At 40.7% G+C, this 17349-nt stretch overlaps 1 protein-coding gene across 18 annotated transcripts in view; it reads right to left on the bottom strand.

The window, feature by feature from the left end:
• ST7 (suppression of tumorigenicity 7) overlaps positions 1-17349 on the bottom strand; it is a 241685-nt gene that overhangs the window by 41479 nt on the left and 182857 nt on the right. The gene's annotated exons all lie outside the window — the stretch shown is intronic.

Consider the following 17349-nt stretch of genomic DNA (forward strand, 5'->3'; position numbering starts at 1 on the left):
AGGCTGAAGACAATGGACGTAAATGTCTGGAGCTGGAAGCACACAAGACGGAGCCTCACTTGGTAAAGTAAAGAAAACCTGTGGTTAAGGATTTGGCTTCCAAATGGGAAAGATGAGACCGTGTTTTGATGATTACCTAGATAAGCAAAGTGACACAGTGACTCAGTTGGAAATGCCGAAAAACATACAACTGAGGTGTTTCAGCAAAATACTACAGATGCCCAATCAAATATGATCTTTAATCCAGAACCAGGTCCCCTCGTGCCTACAAACAGGACACTCACAACTAGAAAAATGCAACAGAATTCTGCAACATTACAAACACACTATATAGTGTGTTTTTCCCATAAAATTTTTTTACCCCTACTCCTTCATCATACGTAAAGATGGTGGTATGCGTGCACAGTCATAATGCTTAAAAAATAAATAACCAAAAATATACTTTAATCAACATCAAATGGGAAAAGGGGGAAATGTAAATACCCCATTCCCCACTAGTGGCATGTTGATTTCATTTGTTTTCTTTTTGTTTGAGTAAATTATTTTGCTCTCATCATTTAACAAAAATAAAAAATAGCAAAAAATTCTTGCATAACTTGTTTATTTAGATAGTTTCAATGTTTTTCTTTTAATTCTGTCAAAACAATTCATCTATTTGGTAATGGCAGTTGTCTCTAAGAAGTGAGGAAGCACTCTAAAGAAACTGATCCTGAGTTTCCCTGTGGGTAAAGCGTCTTGTTGTTCAAATAAGGTTTTCGTTTACAACATATTTTTTAAATGATGCTTATCTTTGACAATAAAAATAAAAAGCTTTGACATTTTGCCTACTCCAGCAATTCCACTTCTGAGATTTCTTCCTAAGAGAAATAATCATGACTGTGTCTGAAGATTTAGCCTTAAGGATGTTGATGATAACCCTTGTTTCTAATGGTGGAAAACTGGAAACAGCCTACATGTCCAATCACGAGGATTAGTTAAGGTGCTATTCATCCACAAGATACAATTCTATGTAATCAATAAATCATGTGGGGAGAAAAGTATTTAATGATCTGGGAAAATGGCACATTGCTACACATACATCAATAAGTAAAACAAGTTTACAAAATTAGGATTTCATGTAGTTTTTAAAAGCACTAAAAAAAGAAAAAAAAAGAAAAGCGTTTACATGTACAGAGATAATAAGACTGAAATTAAAGACAGAAAATATCAACAGTATTTATTTTGGAGTGGTGGGATTAAAGGCAGTTTTTTTCTACTGTTGATCTGTATTTCTAAAGCTTCCTGTGATGTACATGTAATAAGTGACTTTTTAAAAGACAACAATAATGCTGTATAGAAGAATTCTGTTCTACAAATGATTTGAAGCAAGTCCATGAGCAAATACACTTGTGGAACCAGAGACAGCACAAAGGCAGGACATACATGAAGTGAAGTCAGATCAGAAATCTGCTTATACTCACATACCCTCACGAAAGCTAGTGTTTCTTTTGCAGTGTGCGCTCCTTAGCCACGTTTTAATCTCGTAACTGCCTAACATCTAAATCCGAGGCAAGTACTGCATGTTCTGGCTCATTTTTAAGAAATACTATATACACTATCTTTAAGGGGGAGCTCCTGATCATGGGCTGCTCGCTCATGAGCAGTACCTCTTTCATTTCTTTAAAAAATGCTTTGACGTGGTTGTTGTTGCCTATTTTAAATTTGAAATTTATTATTTTGAAATGCTTATAGGCTCGCAGAGAGATGTGAAAATAGTACACAGTTCTGTGAATGCTTCTCTCAGCTTCCCCTGACGGTGACATCTTACATAACTACAGCATAATATCAAAACCCAAGAAACGGACCTTGGTACAGTACTGTTAAGGAAATTACAGACCTTGTTCAGTTCCCACTGTGCCTTCATGTGTGTGTAGTTCTATGCAATTTTATCCCACGGCTAGATTCATCTAACCACCATCACCATCCAAATGCACAACTGTTCTGGGACACCCAGCTGGCTCAGTTGGTTAAGCGTCTGACTGTCTGGGCTCAGGTCACGATCTCAAGGTCTTGGGACGGAGCCCTGCATCAGGTCTGTGCTCAGCACGGAGTCTGTCTGAGATTCTTTCTCCTCCCTCTCCCTCTGCTCCTCTCCCTACTCATTCTCTCTCTCTCTCTCTCTCTCTCTCTCTCTCCCTCTCAAAAAAAATAAAATAAAATAAAATAAAAATTTTAAATAAAAAGAAATACACAACTGTTCCAAAGGAGCTCTCCTATGTTATCCCTTTATTTGTACTCTTCCCATCCACACCCATCCCCTGGTGACCACTAATCTGCTCCCTGTTTCTGTAGTTTTGTCTGCCTGCCATGACTTTATGCTTTTACCACTAGGGAAATGGATAAAATGATAAGGGAAACAGAGTGGCTTAACAGTAGTGATTAAAAGTTTTGTAGTAGTATCAGAAGTTTTGAGCAGGAAAAAAAACAAAAATGTCAACTGCTTTCCAATATTGCTTGTAATTTATCCAGAAATGTTATTTTGAAGAAGACACTTCAAGATCATTCTAAGTCCAATTTTGTAGGAACATGCTCCAACTACACAGTCCCTGTCTTTTGTGCCATGTGGCTACTATTATTACTAAAAATTCCTTCTAAGAATTAGAATCCAGACAGTCTCTTCAACAAATGGTGTTGGGAAAACAGGACAGCTTTGTGCAAAAGAATGAAAATTAACCACTTTTTTACACCATGCATAAACATAATTTTAAAATGGGTTAAGGACTTAAATATGAGACCTAAAACCATAGAAATCGTAATAAAGAGCACAGGCAGTAATTTCTCTGTCATTGGCCATAGCAATGCTTTACCAGATATGCCTCTTCAGGCAAAGGAAACAAAAAGCAAAAATAAACTACTGGGACTACATCAAAAGAAAAAGCTTCTGTACAGCAAAAGAAACAATCAACAAAACTAAAAGACAACTTCCTGAATGGGAGATGATATTTGCAAATGACATATCAGATAAAGGGTTAATATCCAAAATACATAAAGAACTTAAGCAACTCAATACACACACACACAAAAACAAATAATCCGATCCAAAAATGGGCAGAAGACATGAACAGACATTTCTCTAAATAAGACAACCAGATGGCCAACAGACACATGAAATGATGCTCAACATCCGAATCATCAGGGAAATGCAAACCATACCTGTCAGAATGGCTAAATTCAAAAATACAAGAAACAAGTGTTACAAAAGATGTGGAGCAAAAGGAACTTTCATGCACTGTTGGTGGGGATATAAAATGGTACAGCCACCATGAAAAACAGTATGGAGGTTCCTCAAAAAATTAAAAATAGAATTACCATATGATCCAATAATTCCACCACTGAGTATTTACCCAAAGCACATGAAAACACTGATTTGAAAAGACAGACGCACCCCTATGGTTATTGCAGTACTATCAGCAATAGACAAATTATGGAAGCAACCCAAGTGTCCACTGAGAGGTGAATAAAGATGTGGCATATACATACAATGGAGTATTACTCAGCCATAAAAAAGAACGAAATCTTGACATTTGCAACAACATGGATGGATCTAGAGTATAAGAGCTGAGTGAAATAAGTCAGAGAAAGACAAATACCATATAGTTTCACTCATGTGGAATTTAAAAAATAAACAATAACTATAGAGAACAAACTGATGGTGACCACAGGGGAGGTAGGTTGGTGGATGGACGAAATAGGTGAAGGAGATTAAGAGTACAGTTACCATAATGAGCTCCGAGTAATGTAAAAAACTGTTGAATCACTATTTTGGACACCTGAAACTAAGATAACATAGTATGTTAACTATACTGGAATTAAAAAGTTTTTAATTATAAAAAGAAACCAAGAATGAGAAAAATGTTAGCTAATAAAATAATGTTCTTGGGACGCCTGGGTGGCTCAGTGGTTGAGTGTCTCTCTTGGGCTCAGGCCGTGATCCCAGGGTCCCGGGATCGAGTCCCACATCGTGCTCCCTGTGGGGAGCCTGCTTCTCCCTCTGCCTGTGTCTCTGCCTCTCTCTGTGTCTCATGAATAAATAAATAAAATCTTAAAAAAAAATAATGTTCTTAGCAAAGGAATATGTTCAGAGAAGTCATTCTAAAAACAGCTGTGAAACTGGACCATATCTGAGCTGGAGGGGAGAATGCTCCAGGAAGAACGGTTTAAAAAAGAAAGTAGATGTCACGGAATATATGATTAAGGGAATAAATAATCTTAGGTAATGGCACAGATATTTGCTGTTATAAAAGAATAAGGGGGGGGGGAATTTCAGGAAGAATAAAATAAATCCAAACAAACAATTCAAATACAATAAGGAAATAGAAAGGAAATAAGGAGATACCATATAATTCCAAAACAAGGAACGCTAAATACATGTTTGTCACTTAAGCAAAGCTGAACTCCTGGCTTCAGTTTAAATCTCCTTCCACCTCTTGGCCATCTTTTGTTTCATACAGGCCCTTTTCTGAAAGGGAAGTTTTCTCCAACTGTCCCAGGTATTCAAAATCAAATTGTCACGAAAGTATTTCATTAAAATCTACAATTTTGAACGTCCTGTAGTTGGAATCACCGAGTACGTACTCCTTCGGGTCTGGCCCGGGTCTGAGATTCGTCCCTACAGTAGCAAGTATCAGTCCTTGATCCTTTTCTATTGCTGAGAAGTAGTTCATTGTGTGGATATACCACGACATGTTTCTTCTCTTGCAAATGGGCTGTTTGGGTTGTTTCCCAGTTCGGGGCTGTTATGAATAAGGCGGTTGTGAGCATCCTCATAGATATGTAGTTGGAAATGGAACTGCTGAGTCAGAAAACAGATACATGTTTAAACTGGTACACAGCGCTCCAAAGTAGTTGTAGGGAGTTTGTCGCAGGATCTATGATGACAGAGGCCCGAAAAACGGTTACTTCTGGATTGGAGGGCAGTTATTGGCCAGAAGGGGAGGCGTGAGGCAACCTTTGGAGATGATGGAAAGTTCTACGATCCCAGGTGGTGATAACACACGTGTATATTAAAGAGAAAAGTCATCTCGCTCTACACTTTAGATTTGTGCATGTTACTGTATATAATTTATACGCCAATTAAAAAAAAAAACTTTTAAAACACAAACGTATAGTCCTGTGCCACCTGAAGCTGTCTTCTCTTACTTCAGCCTAACTTCCATAACATTTCAGTTGCCTTTTATCATTCTACCCCTCTTCCATGAATCCTTATCTAAAAATTACTTACTAGTTTTGCCTTCCGTAATGAAACAGAACCTGATTATTTCTCACCAGCCTTTCAAATATTAAAACGGTGACACTATCTCCTCTAAACCTAATCTGTTCCAGGATAAATACTTCTAAATTCTTCAGGACTTTTCGTTTATTTTTGGCATGGAGCCATGAATGATTTCAAAATATGAGAATCAGAAGTGGAAATCATCTTCTAAATCTCAGAAACCTCCCCCAGAGCTCAGGGGAAATGTATAGTCTGAGGACCCACAGCCATGCCACCTCTCCGAATAACAGCTAGGATGGCCCTGGTGTTCAGCAGCTACAAGTCTTTACTGGTTCCCGTGACGGTGTCGTCAACAAAATCCCCCAGGTTCTATTCAAATTGATTTCAGCCAAAGCCAAGTCTTTTCTCTTTTACTTAAGCCATGAAAATTTATGAACCTATAAGCAGGGTTTAATATTTGATTCCATTCAATTTTAAATCTCAAAATGAAACCTAAACCATTAAGTCCTAATGGTTTCAGAATATCCTTCTAGCTTATTAGTCATCATTCTGACTCAAGCTACCACCCACAGCTTTGTTCCATACAGTTCATAAGCCTACCTTCCTCACCAAATGATCATTATCATCATCTAAATTACTGCTAACATTTATCAAGGGCTTAATAAGTGCCAGGCACAGGTGCTAGTCACTTATATACATTATTCTACTTAATTCTCAGAGCAACTCTCTGAGATAGGACTTACCAGCAGCCCTCTTTTATAGATGGGGAAAGTGAGGCATATAATGGTTTAAGAAATATGCCAATATCGCATAGTTAAAACAAATACGAACACATGATTTTGAACTGTGCTATGTTGTCTACAAGGTCTGATTTATAAAGATACTGACTATGGGAACGCCTGGTGGCTCAATCCATTAAGCTTCTTGCCTTTGGCTCAGGTCATGACCCCAGGGTCCTGGGAACAAGTCCCACATTGGGCTCCCTGCTCAGTGGGGAGCCTGCATCCCCCTCTGTCCCTCATCCTCCCTCTCCCCCTGCCTGCACTCTCTCTCTCCCCCAAATAAATAAATAAAATCTTAAAAAAAAAATACTGACCATGGCAATACCAAGGAGAGGATCCAGGAATGGTATTCTAGGGATCACCCTAAATTTGCAGTGGTCTGCACAGCCATTTATTAATGGTAATAACAGGTATTACATATACTATTTAAACCATTAAATTTTGCCATTTATTAATAGTTTTTTTCTTTGTTTTAATTTTTATTTATTTATGATAATCACAGAGAGAGAGAGAGAGAGAGGCAGAGATGCAGAGGGAGAAGCAGGCATCATACAGAGAGCCTGACATGGGACTCGAACCAGGGTCTCCAGGATCACGCCCTGGGCTGCAGGCGGCGCAAAACTGCTGCGCCACCGGGGCTGCCCTAATAGTTTTAATAGATATTAGATGTACCTCTTGTACCATTAAATCACACCATTTATCACGATACAATTGGCATCTGACTATATTGCTCCACAGTACCTAACAAGGTACCATTCAAAACATTATCAAATATTTTAATTAAATAAATACATATGTCTATGGCATTCCTCTAATTCAGAAATATGAAGAAGATGGCCATTCAAATTAGTAAGAAACATTTAAAGACTATTGTATAGACTACAAATATTTTTACGTCTACTATTTCTATTTAGCACAACTTCCTTTGTAAATCCATGTTGGAGCTTCAATCATCTCTTTCCTTCCTAAATGTTAAAAAAACACATGATCATCTCCTAGAATTTTACTGTGATTGAGTTATTTGTTGAAATTCTAACCCCCCCCCCAAAAAAATCAAAAGTATTGAGGGCAAATAATAAATAAGAATGAATAAAAGTATATTTTCATCCAATTATTAACACATTAACTATCTTCTCCAAACAGGAGCTCTACAAGATAGATCAAAGAATTGGACAGCAGCACACAACCATGAAGGTCAAAAATCTTTTATTTTACAGATGAAAAAAATACAAGATCAGAAAAGCTAAACGGTATGTTTAAGAGCCGGGTAACTAGTTAGTGATAGAACTGGCCTTGCAATGCCAGGTCCCATCACCATCCTGTACTGCCAACGCGATGCTTGCTTCTGTTTTCTTTATTGTCATTCTCTTGTACTTTCTTCATCATTTTGCTTGGAAAACAACTTCAAGGACAAACATTATATGGTCTCATTCATTTGGGGAATATAAATAATAGTGAAAAGGAATAAAGGGGGAGGGAGAAAAAATAAGTGGGAAACATCAGAAAGGGAGACAGAGCATAAAGACTCCTAACTCTGGGAAACGAAGTAGGGGTGGTGGAAGGGGAGGAGGGCGGGGGGTCAGGGTGACTGGGTGACGGGCACTGAGGGGGGCACTTTACGGGATGAGCACTGGGTGTTATTCTGTATGTTTGCAAATTGAACACCAATAAAAAATAAATTTATTATTGAAAAAAAAAAGAAAACAACTTCACGAGGGCAGTCTTGAGACTTTAGGTTCTTCTGGACATTAACAACCCTAAACACCTGCTTACAGGTTTCTACCCCGCTTGTATACACTTATTCAACTATTTGTCACTCTGACCTTTCATACACTTTAATCATTTGTGTTTCCTTTACATTTTCTTTCCACTGGGAATAACTATAATGTCATCTTTGAGAATCTCCCATCTCTCTTGAACTATTTCCACTTAAAAATCTCTCGGTCTCCTATGCCCGGTGGTGCCAGCACAAAGCTGTTCACTGAATCTCAAGTTAGAGGTTTATATTTATCTTTCCTCCGACTTAAAGAAAGGGTATAGCTTTTGGCTTTTGTTTGTTTTTGGATTCAGGAAATCTGGCAACGACTAGCGCTCCCTTCTTTTACTACTATGAGCTGTAAGAGAACACGATCTCCTTCTCTTAAGGTTCTTCCAGTTTGGTAAAAGTTAAATTCGGCATATTAATGACTCTCAGGCTTTGCCTACTTTAGTAGCAGCTGAACAAGTAGTCAGCATGGCAAGAATTGATCAGATGCTTTGCTTTTAGCAAATGAGACACGTCGATCTGCATCCCCAGGCAGGCATGTCTCCAAGTTCAGAACCTGTAAAGCCTAGGGGGACACTCCACCTGTTCCCCACATGCCACATTTTCTTCTCCCCGTGTCCCTGTCGGACTGAGCAGAAGTAGCTAGGTGTTAATGGGCTGCAGGAGTCCCGGCAGGCTCTCACTGTGTCTTAGTTACACTCCCCTGGCAGATTATCTACAGTTACACTAGGTCTACACAGACCTCAATTTCCTATAGTTAAGAGATCACTGGAAACCAAATGAAATTAAGTGCTTAGAGCTTTAAAAAGGAAGCTCTGATAACCCAGGAAATAAAAAAGTTTCTGCACTGGGATTCCCATTTGTTGTTTAAAGAAGAAAACCAAACTCTAATGGTTCTTTTATACTTTCTGGTTGAAAGCCTACCAGATATCTCCCTAACAGATAGAATTCTGCTTCTCTGCGGTCGGAAACCACGTCCCCAGTGCCCTTCAGTGGCACTGCAGCCCTTCCTGTCCTAGTCCCTCTACACCGTGTGCTCTTCCCTCAACCACCTCGAGTCAAAAAAGGGCAGAGTATGAATCTACTGTGCCGCTCTCTCCACTCTGAGGTCAGATGGACCCCATCCCTGCTAACACTGCCTCCTGGTCTCTCCGCGGCCTGTAGAATTAGGTCCAAAGCTCTGTGAGGTCCAGTCCTTACCCAACTCACACAATGCATCTTCGGCGCTTTGCCGCAGCCCTCCACCATCCCTGCTTTGTAGGATACATGGAATACTCCACGGAACCTGGGTCAATCCTCCTCTTGAACCTTTCCATATGGTCTTTGTCTCTAATATTTTCACTGTCTGGCTCAACTCAGATGCCACCTCCCCCGGGAAGACTTCCCTTACTTCCCCCCGGGTAGGGTGTCCCTTCCATATTGGGTTACTATTGCAGTCTTTACAGCAATTGTTTTCTTACTTCCCTTTCCTACTTACATGGTGTGTGTTAGGAGTTAAAGCTGTGTGTTTCTTCATCACTTTGTTCCCTTGCCCCAAAACAACGTCCGAAACATGGTGGATGTGTTTGCTGAATGAAATCTCAAGCTGATGTACTAGCATCTCAAATCCTTTGGTATTGGCCACCTTTGATATGCAAACACTCACCCCTAATTTAGCTTCTGGAAGCCAAAAGGGTCAGGATTGCTGGGTGTACTAACACGGAATCAGAAACTTGTTATTTCTCAAACATGTGCACTGCAGTTATTGTTGCTTATGGCATTCCAGCAAAATAGATGACACTGTACTGGTTCTAAAGCCAGATATCTGTTTGCAACAGCAGCGGAGTTTACAAATGAGGCAGGAAGAAAGCAAGAGTACAAGCTGACAAGGTTGAAGGGAAGTAGAAGGGTTTGGGGCCAAAAACAAGGAAGGCAAACCACACCTCTTCTGGCTCCCTAGGACCCGTTATGGGAACAAGGCCACTGAAGGGAAAGGTCATCTCAGGGAGAATGACTCTTAAGTTTTCAAAAGCCATAAATGCTCCTAATAGCAAAACTGAAATTCAGTGTAATAATCTTGGGATAAATTTATGTAATTTGGAGTAAAACTGTCAATTTGATGTGTCTCAGAAAAACCCATGGGGCAACACTTTACAGAGAACAGTTTTATCAGTGATAATCTTTTTGACCTAATTTCCTTTTGTTCATCTACACTCATAATAATCAAGATGTGATTTTAAAAGGATCGTTACTGTTCCTATGCATGAGCTTGGTCAATCGAGGGTCAATTTCGTATCGATGATTCCAAGACAATATTTTCAAGGGTAGCAGCTCTCATTAATAAGCCAAGCACCCCGCAAGCAAGGACACTGTGTCCTGGTGCATCTCCACCTAAGAAGCCACGCACTCACGACAGCTGCTCTGAACGTCTACCCTCGCACACGAGCGTCCAAGAAGAAGAGAACACAGGGCTTGCTCTCAAAGAGCTTCTCTGCACCACTTTAGCATGTTGGAAAGAGATTCACCGAGCACCGATTCATCCCACCTCAATTTACTGTGGGTGGTTCTGGGGTTTTTCTGTGGTTGTTGACATTTTCTATCTTTCCCTACCAGACTGAAGGCTTCTCGGCAACACAGAATAGATTATATTCATCTCTGACTCTGAACGCACCTAAAAGTTTGTATTTTCATTATAAGGATTTGATGGATCCTTGCTGAATGAATTTGGAAAGAAATTAACCTAATACTCCCTGTAATCATTTAAGATTACGGAGTATCAAGTACTTTTCCTCGGTCAGGTAACACACTGACAGTCTGGCAGTTTATATGAATCCACCACACTTGGCCTTGACAGAGATTTTCGGAGCCCTAACCTGAAGGACCAAACAAACAAAAAATATAGCCTATTTCTCCTTCCTGACCTGTGTCTGGACTAGATGTGCTACTACCGTCCCATTATGCGAGGCTGTCCTCCAAGGGGCTTTCTTCAATACAATTTCTCAGTTTACTTCCGTACACGATGTGATACAAAGGAAACAATAAAAATGTAGAATTCTGTCCTTAGAATTCTTTTTCTTTCTTTTTTTTGGTTCCAGACAGTGTGAGGTCTCTTTGTCCCACCTTTAAAAAGCCAATCCAAGGTCCCCTTTCAACTAAAGGGAAAAAGTGCACTGAAGAAATAAAAAGGATTGATATACAAAACTTCAAAAAGATGTGCCACCTGGGAGTTCAATGATTCAATCGGGAAATACTACGTGACCTTAGTAATTTGGGGCAGGGGGAGGGGCAGCCGACACAGACTCAACTACACCCAGAAAAATTCATCTTATGCCACAAAGCCAAACACCAGATGTTATTTGCAACTTTGGATTGGATTACCCTAGAAGGTCTGTGTCACAGAGCCCTTGTGTGCCTAGTGCCCCGGAGTCAAACACAGCAGTTTATAGGACGGTAATGGCTGGCTGGGGAGGGATGTCACGTTGGTAAACTATGATAACTAAGCAATAAGGATTACTAAAGCCAATATAAATTTCAAGGGTTTGCTCATGTGCCAGCTATGTGAATTACAAATGTATGCATTCATAAACGATTTCCATCATCAGAGACAATAGAAGTTTCTCGTGCATATAGTCTTTATTAAAATAACATCGATTGTTAGAACTCCTGCTCGCTGCATGTATGATATGATAGTCAATCAGTTGCTAACTTCAAAGGCCGAGTTCGCTTGACAGATCTACCTGTTGGTTTCCAAGTCAGCGGGGCACCCAGTGCAAAGTTATAAAGGGGCCATCATTTCTCAGTGACTCATCCTTAGCAGCCTGAAGCCATAGCCCACAGTATCAGTGCTAATTATGTGCTTCTTTGAAGCAGTGATGTGATTCATTTGCCCACTTTTACAGATGCTCTTCAACATTTATCTTGGTATCCTTGATCTTTCCGTAAGGGCCAGCCCAGAGAAGGGTGCTAGACCAGGCTTACAGTCTGTCACTGGGGACTGACTGCATTTCAAACCTTCTTTCTTAAATGCAGCCTGGTTTTGTAGGAGATAAATCTCAGAAGCTGTTGTGCCGGTGGCATCGTAACTCAGAACTACACACTTGACTGAAAAGCACTGTTTCGGAAGTCTGGACTGCGTGAGGCTCAAAGCCTGACGCTGGGGACCTGAAAACAGATTTTACTCACTGGTCCTCCTGGCATCTCCAATCCCTCTTATTCGTGCCTATTCCTTAAACATAAATGGAAAATAGCCTAATGAAAAGACAGGGTATCCGGTGACCACTTCAAAGGAACTGTGATGATAGTTGAGTAGCCTGTGTTAGTTATAAGGCCTTGGGCAATGAACACGGTTTACGAAATTTTTACTTATAACTACATGCTGACTCTGCAAAACGGTATCAGCAAAAAGCTTATTGTCTGAATAGTCTCAACATAGAGTAATTCCCTAATGCTTTCTTTAGAAACTCTGTTTTCAATCTACTGAGATGAAAGTATTTCCCCCAGTGTTAGAAATATGTCCTGTTCTTGAAAGTATACCCTCTGCACATTACCAGATGGCAGATAATAATGCTAATTTAGGATGGGCTTGATGGCACCGTAAAAATGGTCTTGATACAGTTGTTGCATTTATATAACATTCATGACTATATAGCAGACCAGTTTGTCCCTCGCAGGGAAATTTCCGTCACCAAATTAAGGGCAATCACTAAATCACCTAATGGAGTAAATATCCAAAAGAGCTTGGATTTATATCGCCACTGGTGCAAACTGCCCCAAGGCTGAAACAATTTGTCTTTTGATCAGGAATGAAAATCTCTGGCATTGTTTTTTTTCAGCTTTCCAAAAGTTTAAGAATTGTTTGTAGATGCAATTCAGCATTTCCATTCTTATCAAATATTTATCTATCTACATGTCCTATTAGATCCATAATTCATTTTGGTAACAGGCCTTAACACTGGGCACAAGCCAGGGCTCTTATTCTCTCATTTTAACTGACAGTTTATATGTGGTCTTCCTTTCGAACAAAACTGATTGAGAACGTGGTAAAGTTCAGGAGGGCTCTTGGCTCTTCATAATGGCGAAGAGTTACTGAATGCTTAACGTGTACCCCGCACTGTTCTAAACATTTAACATGGATTAACTTCTTTAATTCTCGTGACAAATTTGCTAACTTGAGACAGACAAAACTAGGTGCTCCCAAAGGTAACTTGCAGCAATCACACTCGCATCCACTTGCTCTATAAGATTCTTCTAACGTTGAAATGCACAAATGATAATGAATAAAAAATGCATGAATTCTTTTCCACATTATCACCCTAATCTTTGAGACTTCAGTTTTCAACGTAGGTGGCCTATAAGCTCCTTTGAAAGGCAACCCAAAGCTTGTAACAACTTTCTCGATGGTTCTAAAAGAAGGTTCTGATGACTTAATGATCTTAAAAACATTTGTGTTTATAACTAATGTATGACTAGAAATAAAAAAAAAAGATGACGAACTCAAATTAAATCAACACCATACATCAAACTCCCTTTGTGACAAAGAAATGAGGCACAGGGTGACTGAGAAGAGAAAGCCATTTTTGAAGGCAGTTTCAGAAAGACAAGCAAACAGAGATACACCAAGTTCTTAAGGAATGATTAAAAAGGAATCTTAAAAGACAATCTGGCATCACTGAAAGTGTGCACCACAGCTCCAGCCCACCTCATTCATGCCTTTCTAAAAGGAGCGAGAGAGGCAGAGCAAGTCATTTCAGCAAGGCTTACATTTATGGAAAACACATGGGCTTTCAGAGCCAGATAGACCTGGATTTGAATCCCAGTTCTGCAGTTTTCAAGGAATGTGGTCTTGAAAGTTACTTAAACTCACCAGCCTCAGTTTCTGCATCTGCAGAAATGGAATAACTATCTCCTTGCAAGGTTATTGAGGGTTACGGGTAATATGCATAACCTGCTTGGCACACGGTAGGTTCTTGATAAACTGAAGCTAATAATAACAAGAACGGCATTAATGAAAAGCAATTAAAAGGATACCGCCCAAAAAAAAAAAAAAAAAAAGATACTGCCAACAGCAGAGACAGTGGAAGCATGACGGCCAAGACCGTGGGCCTGGAGTCAGACCACCTCAGTTTTTATTCTGGCTTTCTTTCCCTCATCGAATTCACATCTTATTAGACAAAAACTGACCTCAGTTTGTCTCTCTTCTCTTACAATATAACGTCTCCATGGCTTTACTTTGACTCTTAGGCTCTTCATTTGAACAAGTTACTTATCTCTGTAGAGTTACCACCGCTATAAAACAGGAGTGATAACAGTGTTGGCCTCGTATGCCTGTGGTAAGAATAAGTGAGTTCATCTGTGGAGCTTAGACTCATACCCGACCCTGGCAAAATATAAGAACTCAATAATGCTAGTTGTGGCTGCTGTTGTATGAAGGACCTGGATAAAAAACTGCCCACCGGGATCCCTGGGTGGCGCAGCGGTTTGGTGCCTGCCTTTGGCCCAGGCGCGATCCTGGAGACCCCGGATCGGATCCCACATCGGGCTCCTGGTGCATGGAGCCTGCTTCTCCCTCTGCCTGTGTCTCTGCCTCTCTCTCTCTCTATCATAAATAAATAAAAAAAAAAAATTAAAAAAAACAAAAAAAAAACTGCCCACCCATAATGTGGGTTAGTGAATTGAAAAAAGAGTATAAAAACTCCTGAGGACAGCAAGACAGCACTTCAGACTAATGGCTGGAATAATATAACACGAGAAGTTATCTCAAGGGCAAAATCAAAATTAGACTACAGATTACAAGGAGGTATGACCAATTAACTGGCCATCCTACTAGGGATCCAGGTGCTTCACCGTAAGAGGAGTTTGTAAATGTCACTTTGAAAACTCAAAGCCAAAAAAATTTTTTTAAAAGATGGAGAGCAAAAAGAATGAGGCAAAGGGATATATGTTACCTCCCTCCTTCCTTTGAACATGTTGGCTCCCCGCACCCCCCACCCCCCTGCCTTGTCGTATTTCTAAATCCTTTCTGCAAAGGTCAGGGAAGCAGCACAAATCCCACTGTGTCACTTCCCAACACGCTATTTGAAAAATTCGGCCACCTAGCAAAAGTAATAAAGGAGGACCGCTGTACCCATAAACCATCCAAGAAATAGCTACCCAACCAGAGCATTCCAATTTGCAAAGATAACATATAATCTTGCTGCTCTGGGTGTGGCTCCATCAAGAGGGATGGAGAGGCTGGGATTCAAAGTACTGTCTCCAGCATCTCGTGGATAAGACTGATGACATCCGAACTAGGGTGACGAACAGGGCGCCCCTAACTGCTGTCTGTACTCCAAGCCCTCTAAAGCACCCACACTTTCTTGCACGGGGCCAGAAAAATGAGGCAACAACCCAGTCAAGATCCTTTGGGTCTCCAGGAAAAGCAGCCGGGATGGCCTTGAAAAAGCCATGGTGTGGGGTGAGAAACAAGAGGCGGATTTTTTAACAGTCTTGTGTGGCTGCTGCTCATTCTACAAGAACAATAACTTCAGCAGCCACTTCATTATATTTCTACTGTAAATGACACAGGCCTGGGCCAAGTCCTCACCAAAACACCCTCCAGAATTCAGTCGGGGTTAGGTCATCTGCAGTCTATTGACAACTGCTGAACTCAAAACTCCTACCAAGGCATCTCAGCAACAGTTTGTGTCCTGCCACTAATGAGGCTCTTTTTCCATGAATAATGAATAAGAACATCATCTCTGTTGCCAGGTACACAACATAAACAAAGCTCAACACAAGGGCCCTGGTATGGTGAGTTTGTCCATTCGCGACGAAGGAATTTTGCAAAGTGTGAGCCAAGATTTAGCGGAGGGTGGGACGGGCTGTTGTAACAAATAATGTGAACATATGTTATCAGAATCTAATAAATCAGCGTTTGGTTGTTGTGGAGCCGAGGCTGTGCAATGGGATTGATAGAGATCACAGAAAGCTCCAAATGAGTTCATTTCTCCATTTTACAATCAGTCTTATAACACAAAGCTGATGATGTCTGTAATGAGCTGAGATCGCTGCGAGAGGAGCCTTACAAGACTTGAGGTATCAAAGGCTCTACCAGTTAGATCTTTTTTCCTAAGCCTTGGTGTGTAGTGGGTTGAGCATAGGTCAGCACGAGGGATGAGAACACCAGAACACTGCTATGGCACAACGGCTACAGGGGAGCAGCTGGGAAATGTGCACGGCCACCTGAACCCAGGTACACGGGGCTGGGTTCCTTTCGTACCAAAAGACCCTCGGTGTATGAGCATTTTGCTTATGAGGTAGCCTTCTGGCTTCGATTCCCAAGACCAGCCAAATAGTGAGATCCCAGCAAGTAAACAGAGAACAAAAGTGAGCTGACATGAAGGCCAAACAGTATTTATTTTGTTTACTGTCAAGCACGCCACAAATACTTTTCTCTCTTCCTAAAATCAGTTCCATACTAGGTAGCCTGTATCTTGTTACACGGGGTGCTTATATTTGCACAGGCCAAGTAATGCCATCACTGGCTGCGGGCTTATAGCTTCCACTGATTTGAGCAGGAATTAACAAAAAAAAAAAAAAAACAAAACAAAACACAGCTAAGTCGCCCAGTGCCTCAGTTTCCCCAACTGTAGGAGGTAACAACTCCAACCTGCTTCAGGGATCCCTTATGAAGAACTGTGTGTTAAAATAAAATCCTTTGTTCTATGTGTCTGAGGAATTCCTGGAAATTTTGACCTGAGTAGTACTTTAAATGTCCTGAAGATGCTTACTAAAAACAGAATACTTTTTAAAGCAAAAAATGAGCGTATGGTAAAAGTAATCACCCCCTAACATCCATTCTATAAGCAGACATGTTTATCTTGGGGAGAGAGTTAACGAAATAGGTAGAATAATATAAAATTCTGCAGAGATTCCAGGAGCTACGTCATGGCAGGGAGTTTATGTGGATAATTCATATGCAATTCATCAGTGAATTCACAGACAATGGCAACATAACACAAGAGTTTGGAAATCTCTGAGATGTGTCAGTTTATTTTTCTGGTTTATTAAGAACTGGCAAAATGAAATAAGCTCATGGGTAAGTAATCTGAATGGTGAAGTAACTTCAAAGCCCTTCACATAAAGAAATGGGGGCCGGGGGGTGGGAGGATATTCCCGGGTTGAGAAAACGTGTAGGTGTAGCAGAAAGGGGGGACGATCAGGAATTCCTGCCTGGTGGCCTCAAAAAGATAGGAGTCAAGATCATTTTCTGAAACAGAGGGAACAGGTGACAGGCTAAGAAGGAGAAGACCTGGGATGAAGGGCACCTTACTTTTATCTTCAAATATTTCCTGAGCTGTCGCAAGGGCTGTAGTAAGGGCTACTAGCTGTTCTACGTTGCTTCAAAGGATCAACATGACCAAACAGGAGTGGTCACAGTCATCCGACGTGGGGTCCTAGCAGGAGCTCGAACAGTCGGGGCTGTCCCAACAGGATATGTGGGGCCTGCAGAGGTTCTGAGCGATCCCGACCATGGCGGCACTAAAGCAGTGCATAAATAGCTCCTGTTGACAGGAAGAGGAGAAAGGGAACCT

Source organism: Canis lupus, chromosome 18 (genome assembly GCF_048164855.1).
Source record: "Canis lupus baileyi chromosome 18, mCanLup2.hap1, whole genome shotgun sequence".
Taxonomy (NCBI): Eukaryota; Metazoa; Chordata; class Mammalia; order Carnivora; family Canidae; genus Canis; species Canis lupus.